Here is a 15741-nt window from a genome sequence, read left to right on the forward strand (position 1 = left end):
GGGCTTCTGTCACTTCTGATCAGTTCAAACTAATTAAAATTGGTTCCAGGACTGGAGTTTTACATTTGGTCTGTCATTTCACTGGGTCTCTTTCTAATACCCTCAACTCTCTTACCCCCTGTTTTGTTAAAGCCAATTGACATAATTCCAATCAGGGTTCAGTCTACAGCTACGGCTGGGCCACCATCAGTTGCTGCTGGAAAAAAACAGAGCCACACCTGCTGGCCGAAGCAAAGCAAATAACAACACTGCCTGCAGAATCTTTCCAGGGACTTAACATATTTAAAGCAGAAATTCTGCTTCTTCCTAAATCTAATCTACCCTTGGTCTTCCACATTTGAGTAAGTGGTACCACCATTTGGCCCAGGGCAAACACCTGGGCCATCATCAACTCCTTTTTCTTTCATATTCCACATCTGATCATCAGATTTGCAATCAGCAAATCTTGTTGGCTCTCCCTACAAAACACATCCTGAGTCTGATGACTTTGAGCCTCCTTCACCGCTCCTCACATCTCTGCTGTGTATGGCTGCAACAGCCTCCTAAGTGGGGTTCCTTTTTCCACGCCTGTCCCTTTTAGCCTGTCCTCTACACAGCAGCAGCGTGATCCTTTCAAAATATAAATCCAGCCACGCCACTTCTCTGGTTCTTAGTAACAACCATCATGCTAACGATCAAAGGTGATTTCCAACATCCTATGTGATCTGTCTCCCTGGGTCGCACCTCCCCTCCACCCTCTCCTTCCCTTTACCCTGGCTGTCCTATTTAACTGAAATGCCCCCGTACCCCAGATATTTGCAAGGCTCTTTGCTGCTGCCTTCAGATCTCTACTCAGATGTCACTTCTTTGGGAAGACTTCCTGAGCAAAAGACTTCCTTGAGCACCTTGTTTCCACAGCCTCCCGCACTCTCTGCTCTCTCATCCTGCCTGTTTCTTCGTAGTCCTCCTCTTTCCCTGATGTTTTTGGTTTTGATGTTTATGTGTTTATCTATTTTCCCTCAACCCCTGAATGTAAGTTCTATGTTCACTTCTGCATGTCCAATGAGTCCAAAATAGTGCCTAGCATAATAGGTTATCAATAAATATTTGCAGAATGAATAAGCAAGGGATTGAAGAAGCCAAGATAAATGGTGGAAATCCGGAGGACACCCCTCTCCACCATCATTTGTCAATAGGCAATTTGGTCTCTTGCTTCATAGACAAAATAGAAGCCACCTGGAGGCAACTTCCTCGCCCATCGACAAGCTCACCAGCCTTCATGCCTGTCCTTTGGAGCTTCCCTGCAGACAGTGGCAGGTAAGGCTTCTGCCTCTCCTAGGCTGACCCTCCACCTGTGCTTCCCATGCCTCAAGTGCAGGGACGTTGCCTCGTCCTTTCCGTCCCCTATCATTCTACTTCATCCTTTCTACCCACATTTCACTATGCTCATGTCTTTCCCATCAGCCACCTTCCTCGGGAACCACCTTCCTGGGCCTCTCCTTCAGTCAAGCTGCACAGCAGCATTTTCTACACTTGCTCTGGCGGCATCCTCACTGTCATGCACTAGCAGTTGTTGGTGAGGTTCTTCAGGCTGCAGATGGAGACATGGGAAGGGCTGGACTGGCTCCCCTTCTCACTGTGGCTGGGCAGGGTAGGGGGTACCCCGGCTTCCAGGATCTCTGGAAGCAAGGACAACCCCAAGGGCTGATCCACATCCTCTGGCGCCATCTGCTGCCCAGATGGGGACACAGCCCTGTTGCTGCACCGAGAAAATGTGTGTCCTGGATTCTCCGTGAGATTTTCTGAATTAAAACAAACAACATAAAATCATGGGAGGGCCTTTAATTAATGTTGAATAAGTGAATAAAATAAGATTATAATATTCTACAGTATTATTTATTTTTCATTCTTAACATTATAAAGAGGGCTTTTTGACTGGGCACGGTGGCTCACGCCTGTAATCCCAGCACTCTGGGAGGCTGAGGCGGGCAGATCACCTGAGGAGTTCGAGGCCAGCCTAACCAAGATGGAGAAACCCTCGTCTCTACTAAAAATACAAAATTAGCCGGGCATGGTGGCGCATGCCTGTAATCCCAGCTACTCGGGAGGCAGAGGCAGGAGAATCACTTGAACCCGGGAGGTGGAAGTTGCAGTGAGCCAAGATTGTGCCATTGCACTCCAGCCTGGGCAACAAGAGCGAAACTCTGTCTTGAAAAAAAAAAAAAAAAGAGGGCTGGTGGCCCCCAAGATGAGATATTTACTTTTGTTCATCTATCAGACTTTTAATGATTTCCTTTTGTATGCCAGGCTACATGCTAAAAAAAAAGCTTCACTATGCTTTAAGACATAAGTTTAGTCAATAAATAAGAAATGTGTCCTTAGTTTGTTCCCTAAGGGAAGCTGGACTTACGGGTTGTATTTGTAATAGTTGTGTGTGTGGGTTAAGTAATGTGGGTGTGAGGAATAAGTCATAGGTGTGGATATATCTTATGTGTCCTGTTAAATCTGGCTTCCTAATGGGAACAAAATAAGGTCTTATTTAAAAATTAGTAAACATATTTATTGGAAGTATAATTGTGTACAATAATACACTGATCACGAGGCTGGGTGTGGTGGCTCACGCCTGTAATCCCAGCACTTTGGGAGGTGGAGGCGAGTGGATCACCTGAGGTCAGGAGTTGGAGAACAGCCTGACCCATGGTAAAACCCCATCTCTACTAAATAGAAAAATAATTAGCCAGGCATGGTGGCGCATGCCTGTAATCCCAGCTACTTGGGAGGCTGAGGCAGGAGAATGGATTGAATCCGAGAGGCAGAGGTTGCAGTGAGCCGAGATTGTGCCATTCTGTGTCATAAATAAATAAATAAATAAAAATACATGGATCACGAGTGTACAGCTTTATAAATTTTGAACCTACCTATGTAACTGGCACCCAGATGAGGAAACAGAAGTATCCCTTTGTTCCTCCTGCCACAAGCCCTCTCCTCCCAAGGGCTACCATTATGTTGACTTCTAATGCTTTAGTTTAACTTGTGCCCATTTTTGTACTTCATGTAAACATGACCCATTTGGTTTCTTTATCTTACCTGGTTTCTTTATTTGGTTTCTTTAGCTTGTGTCTGTGAGGTCCATCCATGTGGTTTCATGTAGCAAGCATTTGTTCATGCTTACTGCTGGATCATATTCCATTGTGTGATATGCCATGATTTGTGTATCGTTTCTCCTGGTGATGGACACTGGAATTGTTACAAGTTTTTGGCTATTAAAAGCAGTGTAGCTAGCTGAGTGTGGTGGCTCATGCCTGTAATCCCAGCACTTTGGGAGGCTGAGGTGGGCCGATCAAGAGGTCAGGAGTTCAAGACCGGCCTGGCCAATATGGTGAAACCCCGTCTCTACTAAAAATACAGAAATTAGCTGGGTGTGGTGGCATGTGCTTGTAGTCCCAGCTACTCAGGAGGCTGAGGCAGAATAATTGCTTGAACCCTGGAGGCAGAGATCGCAGTAAGCAGAGATCACGCCACTGCACTCCAGTCTGGGCGACAGAGGGAGACTCTGTCTAAAAAAACAAAAAACAAAACAAAACAAAAAACAGTGCAGCTACCAACATTCTAGTATTAGTCTTCTGGTGAATATACGTATATGTGTATATATATGTGCATTTCTTTTTTTTTTTTTTTTTTCTTTTTTTAGATGGAGTCTTGCTCTGTCCCCCAGGCTGGACTGCAGTGGTGCAATCTTGGCTCACTGCAACCTCTGCCTCCCTGGTTCAAGCAATTCTCCTGCCACAGCCTCCCGAGCAGCTGGGATAATGGGTGCCCACCACCATGCCCAGCTAATTTTCGTATTTTTAGTAGAGACTGGGTTTCACCATGATGACCAGGCTAGTCTCGAACTCCTGACCTCAAGTGATATGCCTGCCTCGGCCTCTCAAAGTGCTGGGATTACAGGCGTGAGCCACCGTGCCCGGCCTATATATGCATTTCTATTGGATCTATACCTAGGAGAAGAACGGATGGGTCACAGAGTAGGAGTGGTTTAGCTTTGGGAGTTCAAGGTATAATGGCTCCAAGCTCCCACATTCCACACTAGCAGGAAGTGTAGATTTCTCCCTGGTTCTCCTCCAAGGCTATTGACACTGAGTCATTATGCATCTTAGTTCTCTTCTCCCTGAGAAAATTCACCTGAGCCTCCTTCTAGTTAATCTCACCACAGCTGGTGTCTGGGGGTTCTGCAGCCCTCATTTCTATCAAAGCATCTTTGGAAGGTTCTTGGGGCCACCACAGATACCAGGGCAGCCAGCACAAGTCTCAGTTGCCAAGGCTCAGTGAGCAGAGGCCCTGGGCTATTCCAGGGCTGGCTGCGAGGCCCTGTCCATTCCCAGTTGGGTTAAGTTGACTTTCCGTCCTCCAGTCTGGTCCTCCTTGCTTTTTGTCTACACTGTTGTTTTTCCAAGTGTGGTCCCCTGACCAGCAGCATCAGCATCAGCATCTCCCGGGAACTCAGTAGAAATGCAGAATATCAGGCTCCTCTTCCGACCTGAATCAGAATCTGCATTTTAACAAGGTCTCCAGGTGATTTGTGTGCACATTTGGGTCGATCTGTGCTAACTATAATACCGCACTCATAGTGAGGCTCAGCTGTGCCTCATGCTTTTCAGACAGCAGGGGTTAATAATCTCCTTATATCCCTCCCTCCCTCATGCCCCTTGTCATACATTTCTAGAGCTCACCTCCCAGGGAGAGTTTGCCCATCTTTAAGTTATTTTGCAGGCAGGTGTTAGGGCTTCCCCACGGCCTGTGAGTGTTCCAGTGCTGCGGTGGCCTTCCATTTCTTTTGCCTGTCTAGGGCCTTGCTCTTCTAAGTGTGTTCGGTGGATCAGCAGCATTGGCCTCACCTGGGAGCCTTTTAGAGCATCAGAATCCCAGGCTCCATCCTCAGACCTGCTGGATCATAAAGCAGGGCAGGTGAGCTCCCAAACTGGGGCTTAGCTGCCCTGCATTATGAGTTTTTGGCTTTGCCCAGGAAAGAATTCAAGGGTGAGCTGGTGGTGTTAGACAGCGACTTTTACTGAAGTGGCAGTGCACAGCAGCAGCAAAGGCACAGTTCCTTGTGGGGCAGGGCTACCCCACAGGCAGTGTGCCCAGAGGAGCAGCTCAGAGGCAGTTCTGCAGTCATTTTTTTTTTTTTTTTTGAGACGGAATCTCTCTCTGTCGCCCAGGCTGGAGTGCAATGGCACAATCTCGGCTCACTGCAAGCTCCGCCTCCCGGGTTCACGCCATTCTCCTGTCTCAGCCTCCCGAGTCGCTGGGACTACAGGTGCCCACCACCACGCCCTGCTAATTTTTTGTATTTTCAGTAGAGATGGGGTTTCACCATGTTAGCCAGGATGGTCTCGATCTCCTGACCTCGTGATCCGCCCGCCTTGGCCTCCCAAAGTGCTGGGATTACAAGCGTGAGCCACCGCGCCCAGCCTGCAGTCATATTTATACCTACTTTTAACTACATGCAAATTAAGGGCGTGGATTTTGCAGACATTTTTAGGAAAAAGGTGGTAACTTCTGGATCGTTGGGTGGTTGCCATGGAAAGGGGTGGTAACTTTCAGGTGTTGCCATGGCAATGGTAAACTGACATGGCACACTGATGGACATGTTTTATGGAGGGATGCTTTTGTCTCTTCCTGTTTCAGCTAGCTCTCAATTTGGTGTGGTGTCCCAGCCCCACCTGTGGAGTCAAGTCCCACCTGCTACCTCAATCAGAACCTGAGTTTTTTTCAACACGAGCTCCAGGTGAGTTGATTGCACAGTAAAGTCTGAGATGTGCTGTTTACACCACTGGTTCCTCATCTTGGCATAAGGATCATTTGGGGAGATTTAAGAAACCAACAACTCAGTGTTCCTGGCTTAACTTAGAGTTGTGGTTCCTGCCCTTGACTGCACATTGAATCACTTGGGAGCTTTAAAAGCCGTGGGTGACCAGGCGCAGTGGCTCATGCCTGTGATCCCAGCACTTTGGGAGGCTGAGGTGGACAAACCACCTAAGGTCAGGAGTTCGAGACTAGCCTGGCCAACATGGTGAAACCCCCGTCTCTACTAAAAATGCAAAAATTAGGCCAGGCACAGTGGCTCACGCCTGTAATCCCAGCACTTTGGGAGGCCCAAGTGGGTGGATCTTCTGAGGTTTGGAGTTCAAGACCAGCCTGGCCAACATGGTGAAACCCCGTCTCTACTAAAAAAATACAACAAATTAGCTGGGCGGGGTAGTGGGAGCCTGTCATCCCAGCTACTCAGGAGACTGAGGGAGGATGATTGCTTGAACCCGTGAGGTGGAGGCTGCAGTGAGCCGAGGCTGCGCCATTGCACTCCAGCCTGGGCAACAAGTGCGAAACTCCGTCTCAAAAAAAAGTAAAAAAATTAGCTGGGTGTGGTGCGCATGCCTGTAATCCCAGCTACTCAGGAGGCTGAGGCAGGAGAACCACTTGAACCCAGGAGGTGGAGGTTGCAGTGAGCCAAGATCGCGCCATTGCACTACCAGCTTGGGCGATAAGAGCAAAAAAAAAAAAAAAAAAAAAAGACAAAAAGAAAAGCCATGGATGCCCAGGGCCACCCCTAGAACTGGTTTGAATTGGTCTTTCCCCTGTGTTCTTCAATGTAGGCAGCAACTCCTGCCTCTAATTCCATCAGGGGCCACCTTTTCCTACCATAATGGCTTTCATTTCACAAGTCAGGGGGCCAAAGAGATGAGCTTGACTGTTGCCAACGATACCTGCCTTTGCTCTTCAGGCAGGAACTGGGGAACTAACCCTGCAGGGGTTCAGATTTCTTGGGCTACTGCAAGACAGCCTTCGGTCAAAGCTCCATTAACTTACTAGCTACATGGCCCCCACTGTGATCAGTGTTTTTTAATCTCTGAAAGGTTTTTTTTCCTACCTAGTGAACAATCACACAGATACTTTTGTAGAACGAAGATGTTTACAAAACAAAGCATGTGGGGCAAATGTACCCAGCCTTCCTTTTATTCAAGAGGTTCTGGGACAGTGAACTTACCCAGATTAATCAATTTCACGGGGTATGCCATATTTTAGGAATAACTTTTTGGACAATTTGTCCGCACGTCTATTTCCTTAAACTTGCCATTTTATGTGCTTGCACAGTTATTATGTTACAATATATTCTCCACCATCAAATTTTCACACTTCCAGGATTCAATAAAAAAGCTTAGCAATGCCTGTGAGGCATGAAGATTACCTTCTGAATCATCAAAGAGAGATGTTTTTTTCTTTCTTTCTTTTTTTTTTTTTGAAATGGAGTCTCACTCTGTCACCCAGGCTGGAGTGCAGTGGCCTATCTTGGCTCACTGCAACCTCCGCCTCCCGGGTTCAAGTGATTCTCCTGCCTTAGCCTCTGGGAGCAGCTGGGATTACAGGCACGCTGCACTATGCCTGGCTTTTTTTTATTTTTTTTTATTTTTTTTTATTTTTAGTAGGGATAGGGTTTCATCATGTTGGCCAGGCTGGTCTGGAACTCCTGACCTCAAGTTGTCCACCCCCCTCTGCCTCCCAAAGTGATGGGATTATAGGTGTGCCCAGCCTGAATCATCATAGACAGATTTGATTAGGAACCATTGCTATATCCTAAGTCTCTTTGGTCTATGATTCTTTCTCATTTTTACTTCAACTTTTTTTTTTTTTTTTCCCAGACAGGCTGTTGCTCTGTCCCCCAGTCTGGAGTGCAGTGGTGTGATCATGGCTCACTGCAGCCTCAATCTTCTGGGCTCAAGCCATCCTCCCACCTCAGCCTCCTGAGTAGCTGGGGCCACAGGCACGCACCACCACACCTAGCTAATTTTTAAAATTATTTCTAGAGTGAAGGTCTCACTATGTTGCCCAGGCTTCCACTTTGAACTCCTGGGCTCAAGCAGTCCTCCTGACTTGGCCTCCCAAAGTGTTAGGATTACAGGCATGAGACACTGCACCTGGCCTTTCTTCAACTTTGTATACTGAAACATAGCATACAGAGTGCAGGACAGTTCTCCTGGTGGCCTTGGACCAACCCAGCTCTTCCCCCTTTCTTGCTTGCAGTTCTCAAAATAACTGTAGAATGTGCTGGGAATGTAACATCCTGTGATAAGGAGGGATTGGCTGCAACTGCCTGTGCTCTGTTCCAGTCCTTGTCAGAAACAGGATGTCCTGGCTGGGCTCGGTGGCTCACGCCTGTAATCCCAGCACTTTGGGAGGCTGAGGTGTGTGGATCACCTGAGGTCAGGAGTTCAAGACCAACCTGCCCAACATGGTGAAACCCCGTCTCTACTAAAATACAAAAAATTAGCCTGGTGTGATGTTGGACGCCTGTAATCCCAGCTACTTGGGAGGCCAGGCAGGGAAATCGCTTGAACCTGGGAGGCGGAGGTTGCAGTGAGCTGAGATCGTGCCACTGCACTCCAGTCTTGACGACAGAACGAGACTCCGTCTCAAGAAAAAAAAAAAAAAAAAAAAAAGAAACAGGATGTCCTTCAACACTTTAGTCCAGTGAATCATGTATCCCCGCGGTATAAAGCCCAGGTGGGCTGCTTCTTGGAAGCCCTCAGTTGCAGTGCAAGTGGGGCATGCAGAGTTGAGACTCCATCTGCCCCAGGCTGCTTTCCTGAGCCTTAGGTGACCAGCTCACAATGAACCCTAGGCTTCTGTTATCCCTTGGTGCCTATCTGTAAGTAATAGATCCTCTTCATGTAACTTGTTGCATATGTGGGTGTTTTGTCTCACTGGACTCAGACAAGTTGGTAACTAAGTGCACAGTGAACCTGCTTCGCGGAGATAATTACTCAAAATATAAATGTGTGATGAATTATCAGAGTGAACAGCTTTGTGCCATGAGGCAGGTAAAGAAATGAGACATGGCCAGCACTACCAAAGCCCCTTTCATGAAACATAAGTTCCTCCCACTTTCAAAAGGACTTGACTTCTAACACTATCATTTTTAATTTGTTTGCCTATCACGAACTTTCCATATTTGGAATCTCACAGAATGTGTTCTTTGAAGCTTGGCTTCTTTTGTGAAGCATTATATTCATGAGATGCATTATGTTGTTGTGTGTGGTAGTAGCTCATGCATTTTTATATATAATACATTATTCTTATCTGATTTTTTTTTAATTTTAATTTTAATTTTGTTTTTGAGACGGAGTTTTGCTCTTGTTGCCGAGGCTGGATTGCAACGGCCTGATCTTGGCTTACTGCAACCTCCGCCTCCTGGTTTCACGCGATTCTCCTGCCTCAGCCTCCTGAGTAGCTGGAAATACAGGCACCTGCCACCATGCCGGGCTAATTTTTTTGTATTTTGAGTAGAGACGGGGTTTCTCCCTGTTGGCCAGGCTGGTCTTGAGCTCCTGGCCTCAAGTGATCCTCCCGCCTCAGCCTCCCAAGGTGCTGGGATTACAAGCATGAGCCACCATGCCCAGCCTTATTTGCTCTTTTTTTGATGGACATTTGGGCTGTTGTTATTCATGTTGTTTTTTTTTGAGACGGAGTTTCGCTCTTTCTCCCAGGCTGCTGTGAAGTTGCGCGATCTTGGCTCACTGCAATCTCCGCCTCCTGGTTTCATGCAATTCTCCTGCCTCAGCCTCCCGAGTAGCTGGGATTATAGGCACACACCACCATGCCCAGCTAATTTTTGTATTTTTAGTAGAGATGGGGTTTCGCCATGTTGGCCAGGCTGGTCTTGAACTCCTGATCTCAGGTGATCCACCCACCTCGGCCTCCCAAAGTGCTGGGATTACAGGCATGAGCCACCGCGACATTTGGGTTGTTTCTAGTTTGTGGCTATTATGAATAAATATTGCAATGAGCATGCTTGTCACATGGTGCACATGTGAACACATTTTGATTGGTATGTGCCTGGAGGTGGAACTGATGGCTCATAAAGTCACATCAACTTCAGGTGATAATATGAACCAGCTTCCCAAAGTGGTTGTACCAATGGACATACCCTCCAGCAGGTATAAAACTGTCTGAACTCTGTTCTAGTCCCCTTCAGAAACAGGATGTCCTTCAATACATTAGTCCAGTGAGTCATGTGGCTGTGGGATGTAAAACTTACCTGGGATATAAGAATTGTGAGCTGGTCATCCAAGGCTCAGCAAAGCTGCCTGGGGCACATGGAGCAGGTATGAGACTTCCAGTTGTTCCCCATCCTTTCTTGGAATGTCCTTGTCTGATTTTAGTATCAAGGTTTTTCTGGCCTCATAAAATGAATTTGGAAGTGTTCGCTCTTTTTTTTAGTCTTTGTAAGAGTTTGTTTAAAATTGGTGTTCCTCCCGGGAGGCAGAGGTTGCAGTGAGCTGAGATCACGCCATTGCACTCCAGCCTGGGTGAGAAGAGCAAAACTCCGTCTCAAATAAATAAAAATAAAAATAAAAATAAAATAAAATAAAATAAAATAAAATAAAATAAAATAAAATAAAATTGGTGTTCTTGCATCCTTAGATGTGTGTATGGCATTCACAGGTAAAGCCATTTAGTCTTGGAAAATTTTTTAAGTTGCAGATTTAATTTATTTATTATAGGATTGTTCATATTTTCTTTTCTTTCTTTTTTTTCCCCCTGTTTCACAGGAAACAACTTTTGGCTTCATGATCCTCTCTTTTGTAAGTATATTCTTAATTTTATTAACTTCTGTTCTTATCTTTATTATTTTCTTTTTTTCTACTTTGTTTAGGCTTAATGTACTGTTCTTTTTCTTTCTGAGGTGGGTGCTTCTTAATTTTGGCTTTCCTCCTTTCTAACATGCGCCTTTAAAGCTATGAATTTTCCTTTAATCATGGCCTTGACTTCCTCCCATAAGTTTTAATGTCTGCAGAATCTGTAGTGATGTCCTGTTTCAGTCTTGATATTGGTAATTTGGGCCTTCTCTTTCCTTTTGTTCACCTTACTAGAGGTTCATTACTTTTATGATTTGTTTTTTCAAAGAACCAGCTTTTTGTTTCACTTATTTTTCTCCAGTTTTCCTGTTTTCCATGTCATTGATTTCTACTATTATCTTTAGTATTTCCTGCCTTCTGTTTGCTTTGAGTTTAATTTGCTCTTCTATTTTCTAGTTTTGAAGCAGTGTCGTTGTCTGGGTAAATACCTGAGGTTTGTTGTCTCACAACAAGGAAAATTGAGTATGTGGACACACAGGAAGTGGGTTTAGGAGTTGAGGTTTAATAGGCAAAAGAAAGAGAAAGGAGACTAGAATAGCACTCTCTCCTGCCAGAGAGAGGGGCTCCTGAGTGGGACTTCCAGCCTGCAGCAAAGTGCTCTGGATTTTATAGGCTGGCTTGAGGAGGCGCTGTCTGATTTATAGGGGTCAAAGATTGGTTGGACCAGGTTTGACGTCTACATAGCATGCGAGGAAGCTGGCGACCCCATCCTAATCTTCTATTATGCAAATGGAGTTGTTACTTGGCCCGTGCCATGTTGTCTTCTCACTGTACACGTGGTTGGCAAAGAAAAGGAAGATGGAGCCGCCATGTTGAACATGCCTAGCCCCCAGGTAGCCCCTTTCCTATTGGCACAGCTGCCAGCATGCACTCGTGCACATTTTTATGTCTGCAGCTCGACTTTACAGGCTGTTATTTGTTAGAAAAGAAAATGATTGACCGGGTGCGGTGGCTCACAACTGTAATCCCAGCACTTTGGGAGGCCGAGGCTGGTGGATCACCTGAGGTCAGGAGTTCGAGACTAGCCTGACCAACATGGCGAAACTCTGTCTGTATTAAAAATATAAAATTAGCCTGGCGTGGTGGTGGGCGCCTGTAATTCCAGCTACTTGGGAGGGTGAGGCAGGAGAATCGCTTGAATCCGGGAGGCAGAGGTTGCAGTGAGCCGAGATCGCGCCATTGCACTCCAGCCTGGGCAACAAGAGTGAAACTCCGTTTCAAGAAAAAAAAGGAATGATTTGGGGGCTGCTTTGTATTAAAAGGGAAACCTTACCGAGGACTTCCTTACCTTTACTATCTGCTAAATTAATTCCTTTTTAAACTCCTATATCAGTTTCACAGATGTGAGGTCAGATTATTGATTTGGGACATTTCTTCTTTTCTGATGTAAGCATTTAGTGTCCTAAATTTCCCTCTCACCACTGTTTAAGCTGCATCCCACAAATTTAGATGTGTTTTCATTTTTACTCAGTTGAATAAATGTTTTGATTTCTCTTGAGACTTCTCTGCGACTCAAGGATTATTTAGAAGTGTGTTTTTTAGTTTCCTAGTTTTTGGAGATTTTCTTGTGACCTTTCTGATTGATTTCTAGTTCAATTCCACAGGGGTTGGGGAACACACTTGGCATGATTTCAATTCCTTTAAATTCGTTCAGGTTTGTTTTATGGCCCAGGATATGGTATATGATTATGAAAGGAAAATAAAAACTCGGGACCCCAATTCACCAGGCCAAAAGAAAAAAATTAAGCTGAGAGCCGAATCATGCAAGAAGCTGCCTTTCATTTTGTTCCTAAGCAGACAGCTACAGATAACAGGTTAAATTATCTCCAAAGGTAGCTACTCCGTGTTCCCCTTACCTTAACGATTTGCTGAGCCTGAGACGAATACGTAATTGACTCTTTCTCTACTTGCTCCTTTTCTCTTGCGACATGTGGATGACTGTTCCTCTCCAGCCCACTTTTCCCCTTTAAATACTGATGCCCTTCAATTCATCTTTAGAGAAAGGCACAGACCACAGACTCTTTCTGTGATTCTGAGTTTACTTCTTCTGGGCATGTCCTTAACCTTGGCAAAATAAACTTCTAAATTGATCGATGCCTGTCTCAGAAACTTTTTGGTTTACGTGATCTTGGTACACAAGCCGTAGGTGCTTGAAAAGAATAATATGTCTTCTGTTTTGGCTGGGTGGAGTATTTTATAGATGTTGATTAGATACTGTTGACTGAGGATGGTGTTGAATTCTTCTATATCCTTGCTGATTTTCAGTTTAGTTCTATCAGTTGTTGAGAGAATAGTGTTGAAGTCTCCAGCTATAACTGTGTATTTGTTTATTTTTGTCTTTCAGTTCTATTTCTTATATTAATAAACTATTTTTAGAACAGTTTTAAACTTAAAGAAGCGAGAAGATAGTCTCCCATCCCCCCAATTTCCCTTATTATGAACATTTTACATTAGTATAATACATTTGTCATAATTAATGAACCAATATTGATACCTTATTATTAACTAAACTCCATCATTTATGCAGCTTTCCTTATATTTTCCCTAATGTCCTTTTTCTCTTCTAGAATACCACGTTATATTTAGTTGTCTTGTCTCCTTAGGTTCTGTGGTATAATAGGAAATATACATAGTATTTTGTCTTTGTCCCTGGTTCCTGTCACAGAGCTCCTAAAACCCTTGGGATTTCCTGAATGATTGCAGTGTCCTGTGTTATTCATAATAAGCCCCTTTTGATCATACCTGAGTTAATGCTAATGAGGTAACTTAGGGTTGGTCCCCTAGATAACCTCAGAATGGGGACAGTCACCAGAAAGACCAAGTAATTAGAGGATTAGAGGGTTGGAATTTTTATCCCCACCCACCAATTTTTGGGAAGCAGGGTGGCTAGAGATTAAGCTCTATTACAACTCTTGGGTTGGGCATGGTGGCTTGCATCTGTAATCCCAGCACTTTGGCAGGCTCGGGTTAGAGGACTGCTTGAATCCAGGAGTTTGAGGCCAGCCTGGGCAATATAACAAGACCCCCATGTTTATAAAAAATTAGCTGGGCATAGTGGTATGTGCCTGTAGTCCCTGCTACCCAGGAGGCTGAAGCTGAGGTGGGAGGATCACCTGAGCCTGGGAGGTCGAGGATACAGTGAGCCATGTTGGTGCCATTATACTCCAACCTGGGTGACGGAGTTAGACCATGGTCTCAAAACAAAAACCAAAAAACCCCCTCTTGAACAACAAGCTCTCATGAGCTTCTGGGTTGCTGAACATGTGGAGGTGCTGGGAGAGTGGCACACCCAGAGGAGGCGTGGAAGCTCTGCGTCCACCCACACCTTGCCCTGTCCATCCATCTCTTTATCTGGCTGTTCATCTGTATCCTTTATAATAAACTGATAAACTTAAGTAAAGTGTTTCCCAGAGTCCTGTGTGCCATTTTAAGAAATTATTGAGGCTGGGTGTGGTGGCTCACACCTGTAATCCCAGCACTTTGGGAGGCTGAGGTGGGCGGATCACCTGAGGTCAGGAGTTTAAGACCAGCCTGGTCAACATGGTGAAACCCTGTCTCTACTAAAAATACAAAAATTAGCTGGGTGTGGTGGCACATGCCTGTAGTCTCAGCTACTGTGAAGGCTGAGTAAGGAGAATCACTTCAACCTGGGAGGCAGAGGTTGCAGTGAGCCGAGATTGCACCACTGCATTCTTGCCTGGGCGACAGAGTGAGATTCCATCTCAAAAAAAAAAAAAAAAAAAGTATTGAACCTGAGGTACGAGGTCGTGGGAACCCTGATTTATAGCCAGTCAGTCAGAAACATGGGTCTCAGCCTGGGACTTGCAATTGGCGTCTGAAGTGGAGGCGTCTTGCGGGACTGAGCCCTTGACCTGTAGGATCTGACACCATCTCAGGTAGGTAGTGCCAGAGTGGAACTGAATTACAGACACCAGTTGGTGTCTGCTGAAGAATTGCTTGATGTGGAGGGAAGCCCACCATATCTGATCACAGAAGTGTTCTGTGTTGAATGTGAGTAGAGAGAAAAAACAAACTGTTTTTGTTTCTCTTGGCTATGACCTTTTTAAGGCTTTCCTTGTTTTTGATGACCTTGAAATTTTTAAGGAGTAGTAGTCAGGTATACTATAGGATCTCCCTCTACTGGATTTTTTTCTGATTTTTTTTTTTTTTTTTTTTTTGAGACGGAGTTTCACTCTTCTTGCCCAGGCTGGAGTGCAATGGCACGATCTCGGCTCATTGCAACCTCCGCCTCCCAGGTTCAAACAATTCTCTTGCTTCAGCCTCCCAAATAGCTGAGATTACAGGCATGCGCCACCATGCCTGGATAATTTTGTATTTTTAGTAGAGATGAGGTTTCACCACGTTGGCCAGGCTGGTCTTGAACTCCTGACCTCAGGTGATCCACTCACCTTGGCCTCCCAAAGTGCTGGGATTACAGGTGTGAGCCACTGTGCCCCACCTTTTCTGTGTTTTTCTCATAATTAGACTTGGGTAATGAGGTTTTTTGGAAGGAAGGTCACAGAGGTAAAGTGCCATTTTCATCTTATATCAAGGATGCATACTATTGATGTGATTCATGACTGTTGATGTTGAACTTGATCAACTGGCTAAAGTAGTGTTTATCAGGTTTCTCCCCTGTAAAGTTATTCTTTTTTCCTTCCTTTCCATACTATACTCAGTGGATACTTATATGAAGTATGGTCACACAACGAACCTCTGCCTCCCAGGTTCAAGCGATTCTCCTGCTTCAGCCTCCCAAGCAGCTGGGATTACAAGTGTGTGCCGCCACACCTGGCTAATTTTTGTATTTTTAGTGGAGATAAGGTTTGGCCATGTAGGCCAGGCTGGTCTCAAACTGCTGACCTCAAGTGATCCGCCTGCCTCGTCCTCTGAAAGTCCTGGGATTACAGGCGTGAGCCACCATGCCCAGCCTTAAAGTTTCTGTTTTTCCCCCAAGGAATGTTTTTAAGCCTATTTGTGTCAGTAAATATTAATTTTAAAAAACTTGCATTTTCCAGCAATTATACTATTGTCTTTCATTTAATAAACATTTTTTGTAACCCTATTA

At 45.1% G+C, this 15741-nt stretch overlaps 1 long non-coding RNA gene across 1 annotated transcript; it reads left to right on the top strand.

The window, feature by feature from the left end:
• The first annotated feature begins 1199 nt into the window (after positions 1–1199).
• LOC129394857 (uncharacterized) lies at positions 1200–12764 on the top strand. Its single transcript, XR_008622237.2, has 3 exons — positions 1200–1296; positions 5668–5767; positions 10587–12764. It is a non-coding gene; the product is annotated as an uncharacterized LOC129394857 (long non-coding RNA).
• The last annotated feature ends 2977 nt before the right edge of the window (positions 12765–15741 follow it).

Source organism: Pan paniscus, chromosome 21 (assembly GCF_029289425.2).
Source record: "Pan paniscus chromosome 21, NHGRI_mPanPan1-v2.0_pri, whole genome shotgun sequence".
In the NCBI taxonomy this organism is placed as follows: domain Eukaryota; kingdom Metazoa; phylum Chordata; class Mammalia; order Primates; family Hominidae; genus Pan; species Pan paniscus.